The following is a 13,184-nucleotide window of genomic DNA, read 5'->3' as shown; positions in this document are numbered from 1 at the left end:
AATGCTCTTTCTCGTTAAAAAGGTGGCATGTTAAAAAAAGAAGCTGACCAATCTTCAGAAACAAGTTACTACAATTAAAAAAAAATAACTTTTAACTACAATATTACACATCAGATAGAACTAGCAGGCAGAAATGCAGTTGGCCCAAAGAAGGTAGCAGTTTCTAGACAGTCCAATTAAGGCAGTCCACACAGCAGTAAAATGTCTTATTTCCGCTTGTGAAAGCGGAGGTAGCCCTTTGGTGGGCGCAATATTTAACCCACATTGCTTCCAAATTTATAGACATTATGTTAAAAGTTCAACTTCTAGAAAAATCGTGGAAGATTTGAACACTCATTCATTCTAAACATAAGAATGTGGCATCCGTGGCTGGCTGTAGGAGGAGGATTCACCCAGACTGCTAGTAATAGTTTTAATGAAATAACATCTCCAAAGTAATCTCAGCAGCCCTGCTACACAGCAGCTGCACTGCATGTTAATGCTAGCGTTGAAATCATACATTCCATGTGACAGCAAACCATTCCATTCAAATAGTGCAGCTTAACCCTAGCAAAGGCACAAGGTATTACATCTGATTGGAAAGTTTTAACACGTTCATGAAGACAGTGTATCTCATCAGAATATCAGCAGATGTAGGACTTAGCAAACAAGTGGGCCCGCCTGGTGCCCACGATCTTAGGGGCCCCTCCAGGCCTCACCAGGCCCACCAGAGGAGGAGGGCACAGCACCAAACACAACAATAGGGGGCCCAGCGGTGCGGGAAGCCTCCGATTGCCCGCCGCAAAGATTTTTGTATTGGGCCCCTCATGGGGCCTGCGATCTCTGTGACCACCCCTTGGGCCACAACTGGCCCTACAAGAAGAGGGGGCAGAGCAACTGAGCAGGAGACTAAGCTGCACAGGGGGCCTCAGATGAGGCTCCCTCCCCATCTGCAATCTCCTCCAAAACAAATAAGGGCCCGGAGGGGCAAGGGGGAGCCTCCGATGGGGTCCTGGCGGAAAGGGAAGCTTCCTCCCCACCTGCAGCGCACTCAACAACAACAGGGCCCGGTGGAGCGGGGGCCTCTGAGGAGGCCTCCACCCCGCTCTTAAACAGGCTCCTGAACCCGACATGGTGCACAAGCCTCTGTCTGCCCTCCTAGGCCACGACGCTGTCTCCAGTCCGAAGAGAGAAACTTTGGGTGCCCTGGGGACGCGCTGGCAGGCCTGAGACAGGTTGGTAAGGCTACTTCAGTGGGTGGCGCAAGCAGTGCTGCAGGCCCACTAGTAGCATTTGGGTATAGAGATACCACTGTACAAGGGACATAAAGCCAATTAGGTATAATCCAATCATACCAACTTTAGAAGGGAGACCACCTGCACTTTAGCACTGGTCAGCAGTGATAAAGTGCTCAGACCCCTAGAGCCAACTGCAAGAGGTCAGAAAAAAATAGGAGGAAGGAGGCAAAAAGTCAGGGGATGAACCTGCCACAACTGCCAGGTCCAACAGTCAACAACGGTCGATTTCTGGTCTGTTTTATCTATTGGTTGAGATGAGTTGTGCTGCTGCAGTGGGTCTTTATTGCAGTTTCGATTTTGATGCTAGGTGATCATGGGACTCAGTGAAAGCATTTCATTGCTTTTGTAGTGTGTTCATAAAGGCTATGGATTCTGGCCAACTCGTATGAAAGGAGTTAATGCTCAGATGTGCATAATTAGAAGACCAATGTGTAGAGCACTGTATGTATCCTGCAGCTTTGGTATGATGATGGTCTGGTGACAGATGCTCAGTGAGTGGTTGGTGGATGTGACAGTACTGATGGCGTGAGTGACATTTAGGTGTTCGTTAAAAGATCTGCCCAGCCAATTCATCCTGCAAGCAGATTAAGGGGATATGCAACAAGTTTAAGGCCAGTTAACATTCAAAATTAGAGCGAGGGATGTATGTTAAGGACTGAGGAGGTATACTGCTCCACTTTAACACCATTGAGTGCTTGTTTGTTTTCATTTAAGCAACTCTGGATCTCTTTATTGATGAACAATTAGCATTCATTGGACTTGGGTAGTATTATTCAGACCAGCGCAGGATTTTGTGGCTTTGGGTGGCAATTTGTGCGGCCAAAAAAAGTAAAATTGGCAGCCCAGCACCCCAAAATTCACAGTATTTTCGCAGGGGCCAAAAAATTTGCCTGCTACAAAAATAGTGCAAAGCCTGTGTTCTGTCACAGCTGGAGGCTGTGCTATGTCACAATCTGTAACCTTACAGAGTCTCCAGCAGCACAGCACCTCGAATTGGAGTTTGTCTGATGCCAAAGAGAGCAGGTTACAATATAAACTTCTGCTCTGTTTGTCATCAGACAACTTGCGTTTCTTGCCATACATGGCAGAAGGTGCTGGGGTTAGGAATTGGGGGTGGGGGTTGTAGCAGAACCTGGGGGCATATAAAAAATGCAAAACAAGAGGCGATATGGGGGATTATGGGTTAACAGGAGACAGAGAGGACCAAGGGGAAGGAATGGCGGGTGGAGAGACTGCCGTTCAAGGGCCTGCAGAGTCCATAGGGGGCAAACTGAAATGTGTGGCTGCAGACTAATTGCACAGGAGGGGACTCTGTGGATTTGAAAGACAGGCGACAGAGGAAGTTAACATCTCCGCTGCTTGCTAGCCTGTTGCTACCCTCCCTTTACTGGCTCAGCAGCAGCACAGAGCCAGTAAAGAGAGGGTCAACCCAATGATATTTTTTAACACACATTTTGAGATCACTTTTTAAAAAATCACAGGATTTTTTCAAACGTGTCAATTTGACGATTATTGTGCAACTTGAATAATCATGGCGTCTTGGGGGGGAGGGGTCTAATTATTAAAACAGTCATTTGCTAACTCCACCTTGTACAAAAGTGAATCCTTCTATCTGTAAATACTTCACAGACATAGTAAAGGCAGTGTTACCAGGCATATCTAGCTCCAAGTAAAGTAATTCTCCCTACAGGTGCTATCCTAATTGTTGGTGCAAAGAAACCGAATCAGATCAACCTTACTCCTCAAGGTTCAGTGGCTTTCCTTTAATGGGAGGATGATCTTCAGCAGCTGCTCTGTCAACTAGAAGGGCCTGTATTTTGGTGAACTGTGTGATATCTGGAGGTTACTACAACACCAGAAACAGATTGTAACTCATCTTTAAAAAAGCCTCAACAGAAATCTCTGAACATTTCAGGCAAACGTTCCCCATATTTCATACCAAGAACCTGGAACTACCTATCAGAACAAATATGTTTTTCCTTAGTCTGCTACTGTTCTGAAAGAACCACAGTACTCTCCTTTTCTCCCAACTTCATCTCCAGACTCGATGCTTCACTGCTATATATTTTTTTTGCATTTGTTTGGGAAGCACCTTGATGCCCTTGATGGTATCCAGGGTATTAAAAAAAACACTAAGTACATTAAATAAGAAAAAAGGAAATTAGGGGATTTCGAAGGGCATGAGCCAAAGTCCTGTTATGTTATATTGCTTAACATTTTTGAGAGAAGCCTTCGGGTGGTATGGTCTTATATGAAGTGACCCTAAGATTAGATTATAAGTATTTGAGTTTTTCCTTGCTGTGGCAAGGTATGCCTCTTAAGAACATATGCACACCCATTATTTCGACCTCTGATTTGATTCTGGGGTTAGGAGCACCAATGAAGGACGTGGGAGTGCCTGGTGTGGTCACTGTCATGGAGAATGGGTTCTTGTTCTTCTCTGATGTGCGATAATCAGTCAGAAGATGTGCAGAGGCCACTTTTGAAACGTTGATGAATGGCACTGGTGTAGCTGGAGGGAGTGGGAGCATAACTCTCCTCTTGAAAGGGACTTGTTTCAGGGCTGCCTTTGCGGAACAGAATTGCAATGGAATTATCGCTTTCCACTAGTGCATTTAAAAAAAATGTTTTGGCAGAGTCCAAGTCCAAATGTTACAGAGTAATAAGACTGCGAACGCAACATCTGCCCCGCTCCCCCTACACATGTCTGCCAGGTGCTCAGGTCACCGTCAGCTGGTGAGCAGTTTAATATTTGTATAGCCTGCCAGTCACTCTAGCCATACTGCTTACACTGATGGTGGGAGAATCAGGGAGGGAGACGCACAGAAGGCTGCAAGTGAATGGCCTCTGCGTGCAAAGTCCACCGGAGGGGCACAGGCTCGGTGACGGCGTGTTTACCTGGATTCGATTGTGTAAGGGACAGGCCTGAGGGCTGCAGCAACCGGAGATCCCTTTGGATCCAGCCATGAATTCTCAAAGAGCAACGAGTTCAGATAGCACAGGGAACATAGCTCATTGGTGTGGCGCGCCTGCTCCAGAGCTCGGTGTAACTTTGCCGTTCGCAGGGTCTATCCAAACTCGGCCTTTCATCCTTGGGAGGTTATGCTAATTAATATCATGGGGCTGGGTTATAATATATATCACATAATAATTTCATCCAAGTTCCCTTTGTGGTGAACTCTAAAGGCATCTAGACAGCAAATGGCAAGTCCCTCGTCCACCCCTGTCACAGAACTGATCCACAGACAAAACCTTACAGCCATCTCCATAAGTAATTACTTAATAGGCGAGGGTATGTTGAAGGGCACCCTCCACGGACCAACCCAGGACCACAGCCAAGCCCTCACCAAAGCACTTCTGCTATATTGTAATTGTAATAGTATTTATATAGCGCTTACTGCCCCTTACAAGAGAGTAAATTTATATTATTTGTATTTATTTATAAATATATATATATATAGTTTTTAATCGTTATTTTTATTTAATTTATTTATTCACTATTATTATTTCTTTAATTTAATTTACTTATTTATAATTTATATTTTATTTATAGATTTATTTTATTTATTTTTATTTAATTTTTCTCTAGTACAGTAGGACAAGCGTAATAAATAAATAGATATGTAAATACATAGTAAAAGAATACATGTTCGAGGAATATAATAATGGGTATAATGTTATGAGAAGAAAAGAGATATTGTAGAAACACAGACTTTCAAGATTTGTATTATTTAATTAATAAGTGTACCTTTCTCACATTTATTTATCTTTCCTCAATTTTTGAATAGCGAAATGCTTATGATAATAAAACATTTGATCAGTGCGATATAAAAGGAGAGCAGGGATTCATTAGTATGTAATAAAACAACTTATCTAGGAGCTATGCAATTACCTATGAACATGTTAAGCATAGAGTAGCATACACATATATATGTATATACACACACACACAGATATATATATATATATTTAGCTGTGAGTAAATAACAGGTTTAAAGAGTATGTGTATCATTTATTGTTATAACATAGTAGCAATACATATTTCCTAAAAAACTATACATATCTAGAATATACACAATCAGATTAAAACTATTTTTAACACAGGCATATGCAGTCCATTGCTGTTTGAATATGGTGATTATGAAGGAAAGAGCCAACTCTTGAGTAGTCTTCTGAAGACAAGATATTTATCCATGGATCTTATGTTTGGGGATAATGAATTCCATAGTTTGGCTGATTGAACGGAGAAGAATGTACCTCCTGTAGACTTTTTCTTGTAGGTGGTGTTCTAAGGCAGGGTACCAATTTTGAGTAGAGGTTTCTTTGATTATGTAATGTATTTGGTTAGTTTGTTTCTGATAAAAAGTGGTCCTGTTCCATGTATAGCTTTGTGGGTGATACAAAGCAGCTTGAAGGTGGATCTTCTGGCAACGGGTAACCAGTGTAGTGCTCTCGAGGCAGGTGAGAAGTGACTTTACATGTAATGGTAGCCTGGCACCGAAGTTCTGAATACATTGTAGTTTTTTCTTAATAGGTAGAGATGATCCATGGTAGAGGCCATTTGCATAATCCAGTTTGGACAGTACAAGAGAGATAGTAGCCTGCACCTTGTGTGGAAATCCGAAGGGGAGGGGAGATGCGTTGCAGAGTTTTTAAGGTGATGAAGCTTGTTCGTGTTAATTTGTCCACTTTGGCATTCTTTGTTAACTTGGAGTCTATGGTAATTCCAAGGTTTTTAACTTCCTTGGATAATTGAAGAGGTGGTCCGAGATCGTCATGCCAGGTGCACAGTGGGTAATAATATTTCCAGTCACCACATGTAAGTATTTCTGTTTTGGTAGCAATTAGTTTGAGATGGCTCCCAATCATCCACTGATCAACGGCTCTGTGGCAACTGAAGATTTGTGAGTTTTCAATGGGGCGTTCCAATTTAAGTAGTACTTATATGTCATCTGCATAGTTGTAGCATGTGAGTTGGAAATCAGTGATCAGTTCTGATAATGATATCATGTAGATGTTGAAAAGCAAATGTGAGATAATTGATCCTTGGGGGACCCATGCTTTTGTGAGGTAGGGTTTAGATGAGAAGGGGGGAGAACAGATAATATTAGTTCTGTTTTGAAGGTAGGATGTAATCCAGTCGGGAGCAGTCCCTTCTATGCCAGCTTCGTGGAGTCTTTGAATTAGGGTGTCATGGTGAACCGTATCAAAGGTGGCCGAGAGAGTCAAGAGATGTAGTGCAGCAACTCCATTACGGTCGACTGTGTTTTTAAGATCATCCCAGATTGCTATGAGTGCCGATTCAGTGCCTCCCTGGGCGGAATCCAGTTTGGTAGTCTGAAAGCTTGGAATTGTCTTCAATGAATTGTGACATCTAGGTGAATGCTGCTCTTTCTATCAGTTTGCCCAGGAAAGGTCCATGTGATGGTTATTGATTGCCACGCAGTCTAGGTGGTGGGATTGTTATTATTTATTAGTTTTGCGACAAGTAAATAGACACCGTTTTGTAAATATAACTAGAGTTCTTTCTTTTCTTCTTTTAGGTTGGTTCCTCTGACCTTGGAAGGAGTGGTGAGAAGGTCTGCTGTTCCCAGGTCACGTCGTTCATCAGTGTACCTCGGAATTAAGGAGAACCATATAACAGGTAAGTATAACAGTGGGTAGTGTGGTTGGGGCTTCACCAGGGAGGGGACTGAGTGAGGGATGTTTAGGTAGGGGTCACTCCAAAGTGCAAAACATGTGGTAGGTTGCATGCAAGAGAAAGAAAAATGGCACTCTCCTTTCCACCTGACCCTCCTTCTAGGAGGCTGCCCCTTCTGGGACTCCCTTACTTCCCCCTCGTGCCCCTTAGCCCCAATAGGTACAGTTGTGCTGAAAAACCTCCATACCTTGTGTAGCCACGCTTCTCCAGGAACGTGGCGTGGTCCTTTGACAGTGTCCTCCTTTCTGTCTGGTTCCCCGTCCGCTCCAACACCAAGTGCTAGGTTTCCTCCACGTGGTCCTCTGCTTCCCTCCTCCTTTTTCTCCCCCTCGTTGCTCCTTTCGACTTCTGTGTCCCCTTTTGGGTCTTCTTTTGACCCCAGCTGTTTTCCTCCTATGTCCTCTCTTTCCTCCTCGTCTTTTGCTTTGCTAGGGTCCTCCGTCCGTGTTATGGTGTCCTCCAGCTCCTTCCTGCCTTGTATCTCTCTCTGCCCGTCTGCTCACTTTTCTCTCCCTCCGTGCCCCAGACCCTCCTCCTTCACCTGGAAGCCGTTGCATGGTCATTGCTCATCAAGGTGTCCCCGGGGTACTTACTGGTTACGGCATCCTGGGTAGTCACGGCAACTTGCTCGGCCGCCTGCAACCCCGTAACAGTGCCCCTGTTACAGTCCATTTGTGATTGGTCTCTAATTATTGGGGTCCTGTGGGCCTAGGTTTGTTTTCTTTAATAACGGACGTATGTATGCATTTTTCAGGTCTTCAAGAAAAGGTTCTGTAGTTAAAGCGTTATTGATGATCCTCCTTACAGGTGTGCTAGCAGACGTAGATAAAAGAATGTTCTTGAAGATGTGTGGTGGACAAGGGTCAGACGGGCAACCAGAAGGCCTGCTTGCTTTGACCAAATCCATAAATTCACCTTGTGATATTTGTTTGAAGGACTGTAGAGGCTGGGTTGGTTTATTCTTAGAGGGGATTTTAGGAAAGGGGTTGGTGCTGATGGTTTTCTTTTTTTTTAAATAGGAGTCCAATGTGTCTGCCTTTGTTGTGTAATGAGTTGCCAGTTTGTTTGTGAAATCTTGAATAGTGGAATGACTTCCTTCCATGCATTTAGGTTTTCAAAATTCATTGAGAATTTTATAAAATACTTTGGTTGCAGATTTAGCATTTAGAATTCTGTCTGCGTAGTACCTTTTTTTTTTAGCTTTTTTGATTGATAATTTGTACATTCTGTTAAGTTTGTGTAGCTGCAGTTTGTCTTGAATGTTGTTTGTTTTGAGCCAGGTCCGCTGTAACCTTCTGATTTGTTGCTTTATCTTTTTAAGTTCTGTGTTTCTCCAAGGTGTTGGTTTTCTTTTGTCTTGTTTAGTTTTTCTGAGTGGTATTAGGATATCAAAAGCTTCCTTTAGCCACTCATAAAGTTTTGGAACAGAATTAATCGTATCTAGTTCTGTGTTGGCTGTTAGCTGTGTTTTTAAGTCTTCAAAATTGATTTTGCTCAATGGTCGTTAGGTGCATGTATGTAAGTTGCTGTGGGGTGTGTTGATTAGTGGTGTTTTATGTTGGAAAGTTATCAAATGGTGGTCTGGCCATGTGATTGGCATGATGCTGTGAATGGCAACGAGTTCAGGCTTTGCAAAAATGACATCTAGGATTTGTCCAGCGACAGGGCATATTGGGTTTTTCAAACCAAATATTTAGGTCCCCAAGAATGCATAGGTATGAGTATAATGTAATAAGGTTTGAGACTGTGTCTAGAAAAGCATCTGGGAATGTTGAGTTGTTAGGTGGAGATCTGTAAAGGAGGAGAAAGTTAAAAGAGGAAGTTGGAGTAGGGTTGCATTTGGTGAGGAGGGCCTAACAACCTTGTATGGAAATGTTGTCTGTTTCACTGAGATTTATTGCCTGTTTGAACATAATACCTAGACCACCTCCTCTCTTGCCTATACGGTTTTGTGTGATGGTTTGATAGCAGTTTAGAAAAGGTGTGTTAGTGGTGGTGTTGTTTTGTTTGGGAGAAGGGTCAGCAGTATCTTTTGAGCTTGTAGCAGGTGTGTTGTTAGTTGTGATAACTGTGTGAGGGCCACAATACTTATGTTTTTCAATATAGGGTACCTCTTCCAGCAGATTTAGGAGGCATTTTGTTGGGTCTGGGTGTGTCGTAATAAACACGTTTTATTACATGTTTCATTACATCATCTACATATGGAATGCTCCTTCCTAGTGACCTTGTTTGAATAACCAGGACAACCCTGTCTTACCAGGTGGGACCAGGGTGAGATTAGCTCCACCGTGTTCTTGTTCAAGCCTGGGTAGTCAGATGACTATGTCCTGAGATACCCTAACAATTACATGGAGTTGAAACGTTGACAAACCCTCCCTATTAGTTGTTATATGTGATATAACTTCAAGGGACTCCACGCTGATCTATGCAAACGCAGTTACGAATTTTATCAATCAGTGCATACAACCATGGAGAGTTGCATAGAGTCCTTTATCTATATTCTTTAGAAACATAATCACCATTGGAGCCCTGCGTTGTCTGCACTTTGCTCACTTATTTTCTTGATTGTTACATTTGATAGGAGTCAAAACATTAAAAGATGCAAACTATATCAGTTCTCTGTTTTCTCTTCTTCGTAATTAGTTTTGGTCAGTTAAATAAATCTGTGTAGCTCTCAGCTCCTCCTAAGACACATAGGTAGGTACCACATTTGAATGAGCCCCACTGGACAATTGTTATATGAATACATTGCTAGTGCCAAGCACTGTGTGATATTGGTGAATAGTCCCACAAGCTTTGCCACCATGAGCTTGATACCGTTCAGGTACGAACCTGGAGCAGAACTAACAATGCTCTAAATCTGAGTTTCTGCCTTTGTTTTCTTCCAGAAAAGCTACAACAAAATTAGTTATTTCTCTTCCAGCACCGCAACAAGGTAAAGTTTCTTTTTGATAGACCTTAAATATATATTATGGCAAAGGAAATAGTTTAATAATTTCACCCACAAACCGAAATCAGGTTTAGCGATAAAATAAAATGAGTATTTAATAATGATCTCACCTCTAACCATTTTATCGAACTTAAACAGATGGAAAAGTTGGATGGCACAGCAACCCACAAACCTTTGTAGAATAGACTTAGCCTGAAAGGCACTCATAGTAATAGTAATCAACTGATGTGTGCAACCATTAATTTTTTTTTAAAAACGAGTTTCTGGTCTGTTATCCTCGAGCTGTGAGAGCAGCTGTAATTATGCTGCAGTGGAAGACCAAATTATGCAGCAGAGTTGGCTCAAGTACGAAAGAAAAGTAAAAAATATATAATGTGGCATACATTCAAAATAATGGCCTACTAAGCCATAAAAGCAAGGTATGTAGCATCACCTCTGGCCTTATTAGCATCAACTCTATTAATTTATCTGGAATAAAACTGTGCATTATTACAGAGTTTCATGGCTATATAAATAAAAGAAACAGATATAAATTGGCAAATTCCTATAAGCAATAAAAGGGTTTCCCACCATTTAATAGTCACACCTAGATACACATTCAAAGCTTCGGCTTAATCAAAAAAGTTAAAACTAAAAAAAGTGGACACCGCCAAATAACAGAGGGGCATTTCAGTGCAATATCATAATAATTAAGCATTAGTGAGAAATTAGGCTTTTGGTTGACTATGGTGCGAGCTGTGGGCAAACAGTGGCCACAATTTCTTGCAGGTTCACTAGATTAACCTGTGCTTAACTCTGTGTAGCTTGGTGCAAAAAGCAGTCAGGCTTAACTTAGGGGAGATGTGTAAAGTATATATAACACACAAACAGTAATAAAGTGAAAACACAGTACAAGTTAAATCCCAAACCAATTTGCAAAAATAGACAAAAATTGCAATTAATTATCTGACACTAAAATGAAAACAAAATCCAATTGGTAGAACTGGAGGTATGAATTTTTAAAGGTTAAGGTTCAAAATAGCTCCTAAAAGGTCAAAGTGCCAACTGCGGACAGCTATTAGCATGAGACCCAGGCCAAAGTGGAACGTTAAGGCCGACCATGATGGAGCACAATGCGGATACTAGAAGTGAATTGGGTCTAATCAGCACTCACCTTTGGACTTAAAAAACAAATTCTGAAGGAAAGTGTCTGAGAAGGTAAAGATCAGCAGGGCAAGCCTGCAGGAGGTGACAGAGGAGAGAGCATTGTGGAATGGCCTTGGGTCGAAGCCACTGTGAAGCTTTCTACATTTGGACTTAGTTGATAAGACAAGTCAAAAAAACTACAGCGGGATGAAGTTTGAAGGCGGTGTCCGAAGACCGTTCTGGGAGGTCAGATACCCCCCAATGCTATAGAAAATACAATAATTTCTTCAGTAAGAAAAGTATGCCTAAACAAGAACCTCTCTATTCAAAACATTATTTTCCAGGAGGAATTAATGATTCTATCTTGCATAGAAGCATGGGAATAGCTTATAATAAAAAATGTGGCAAATAGGGAGCATCCCTATATTGCTGTTAATTTGGACATGTAATACAGAGAAAAGATGGATAATTGTAGGTAGAGGTGGGTATATTTATTGCCAGGTGCTGCAACTAAAGCTCACCCTTATACACCAGTGGTATGGGAATTAATCAAGCTTGAAGTTGATATCTCATAACTATAAAAGCATACCTCAATAGCAGCGAAAATGTTACCAGTATGACCTTTGGCTCTATGTACATATTTATGCTACAAGAAGGGAATCTGTTATGCAGGGTAACATCAAAAACTAAAACGTAATAAAACTATTGCAAGTATCTGTGGGTGACTACACAGTTATGTGCATGAACATGTAAATGACTTAAACGGTATGTGAACAGAAGATGTAAAAAGATTTTAAAAAAAGTTATGGCTGTAATACTCCCGAACCCAATTGTGGGGAAAAAAAACCTTCTCTGCCACCCTTAACCAACCCTCACCATTTTTCTTGCTTTACTTTCCCCTTCTGCAACTCTGCTGTCTACTTTCATTCAAGACAGACTAGCAGCGCTTAGCTGACAGGCTCTCAGAAAGTCCTGTCAGCCTTCTTTGGAAGGTCTTTATGATGCAACAACAAAAGGTAATGAGTTTTGTTATGAAATGTTGCTATGTCATAGCAATGAATAGCCAGGGTTAGGATCTGGTGTAAACGACAGAGGCTTCCTATGGAAGCCTTGCATAACATATCGAATCATAGATCAGTAACAGAGAATTACAGGGATGTTTTTCACTGAAGGGTTCTGAGAGATATGGTGTCACTCAGAACCCCTCAGTGAAAAATAGCCCCATAACTCACTTTTTACCCATCTTTAATTTTATGATATGTATGCCCCCGAAATAATCTTCCCTTGCCTTCAGCTGCTACACAGGTGCAGAGGAGTAATGAGGAAGGGAACAATACATAACACAGCCTCTCCTCCATCTCCCCACCCCCCTCCCAAATTTAAAAAAACCTTACCTGCAACCCCTAACCAACCCCAACCACCTTGCTTACCTTCCTTCCCTCTTATGCAGCTTTGTTTTCTGTTTTCATTCAAAGCAGGCATGCAGAGCTGCACTGACAGGCTCTCAGAGCGCCCTGTCAGCCTGGCATGAAAGCCCATTATGACATCACAGCAATGGGTAAACAGTTTTGTTATCAACTATTGCTATGTCATAGCAGCGAGTTATGCAGATAGAGGCTCTCTATGAGAGCCATTCAGAACATAAATATTCTTATTATTGACCCATCAACCTCTAGATCATTTGAACTGTGTGCGCTTACAGAGAAGACGGTATGGCCTTGGCAAGGGGGTTGAGACATGGCCAGTGGAGCTTTAAATGGCTAGCCCTGCCTACACAGTACCAACCTCCCCTAACCACATACAGCAAAAATTAACTCCTCTAGACCATCTCCCACTTCTTGTGAAGGTTTTAAATGGATTTCACGGTGCAAAGCACTTACACCTGAGGAGGAAACCTATTCTGTTAAAAGGTTTCCCGTTCACAGCGTGAATGTGTCTTTTAAAGGGGGTCTCTGTGTGAGAAAATGAAAAACCATGTGTCACAGGACAGGAGTTGGAAGGCCTGCTATTATGTTGAAGCCCTAACTACTAGTAGCACCTTTGTATGTAATGAAGCAGAAAAAGAAAGACTAAGAAATATTCATATATCATGTAACAAAATCGTATAAGGTAGTGTGATTTTAGCAAAGAA

At 41.9% G+C, this 13,184-nt stretch overlaps 1 protein-coding gene across 5 annotated transcripts in view; it reads left to right on the top strand.

The window, feature by feature from the left end:
- TMEM45B (transmembrane protein 45B) overlaps positions 1-13,184 on the top strand; it is a 272,895-nt gene that overhangs the window by 25,636 nt on the left and 234,075 nt on the right. For all 5 annotated transcript variants that reach the window (XM_069224488.1, XM_069224483.1, XM_069224486.1 and 2 more), the window contains one exon: positions 6,821-6,921. The gene's annotated coding sequence lies outside the window, so the exon portion shown is untranslated. The remainder of the gene's footprint in view (positions 1-6,820; positions 6,922-13,184) is intronic.

The sequence above is a fragment of the Pleurodeles waltl genome, chromosome 3_1, assembly GCF_031143425.1.
Source record: "Pleurodeles waltl isolate 20211129_DDA chromosome 3_1, aPleWal1.hap1.20221129, whole genome shotgun sequence".
Lineage (NCBI taxonomy): Eukaryota > Metazoa > Chordata > Amphibia > Caudata > Salamandridae > Pleurodeles > Pleurodeles waltl.
This window is presented reverse-complemented; position numbering and strand designations above follow the sequence as displayed.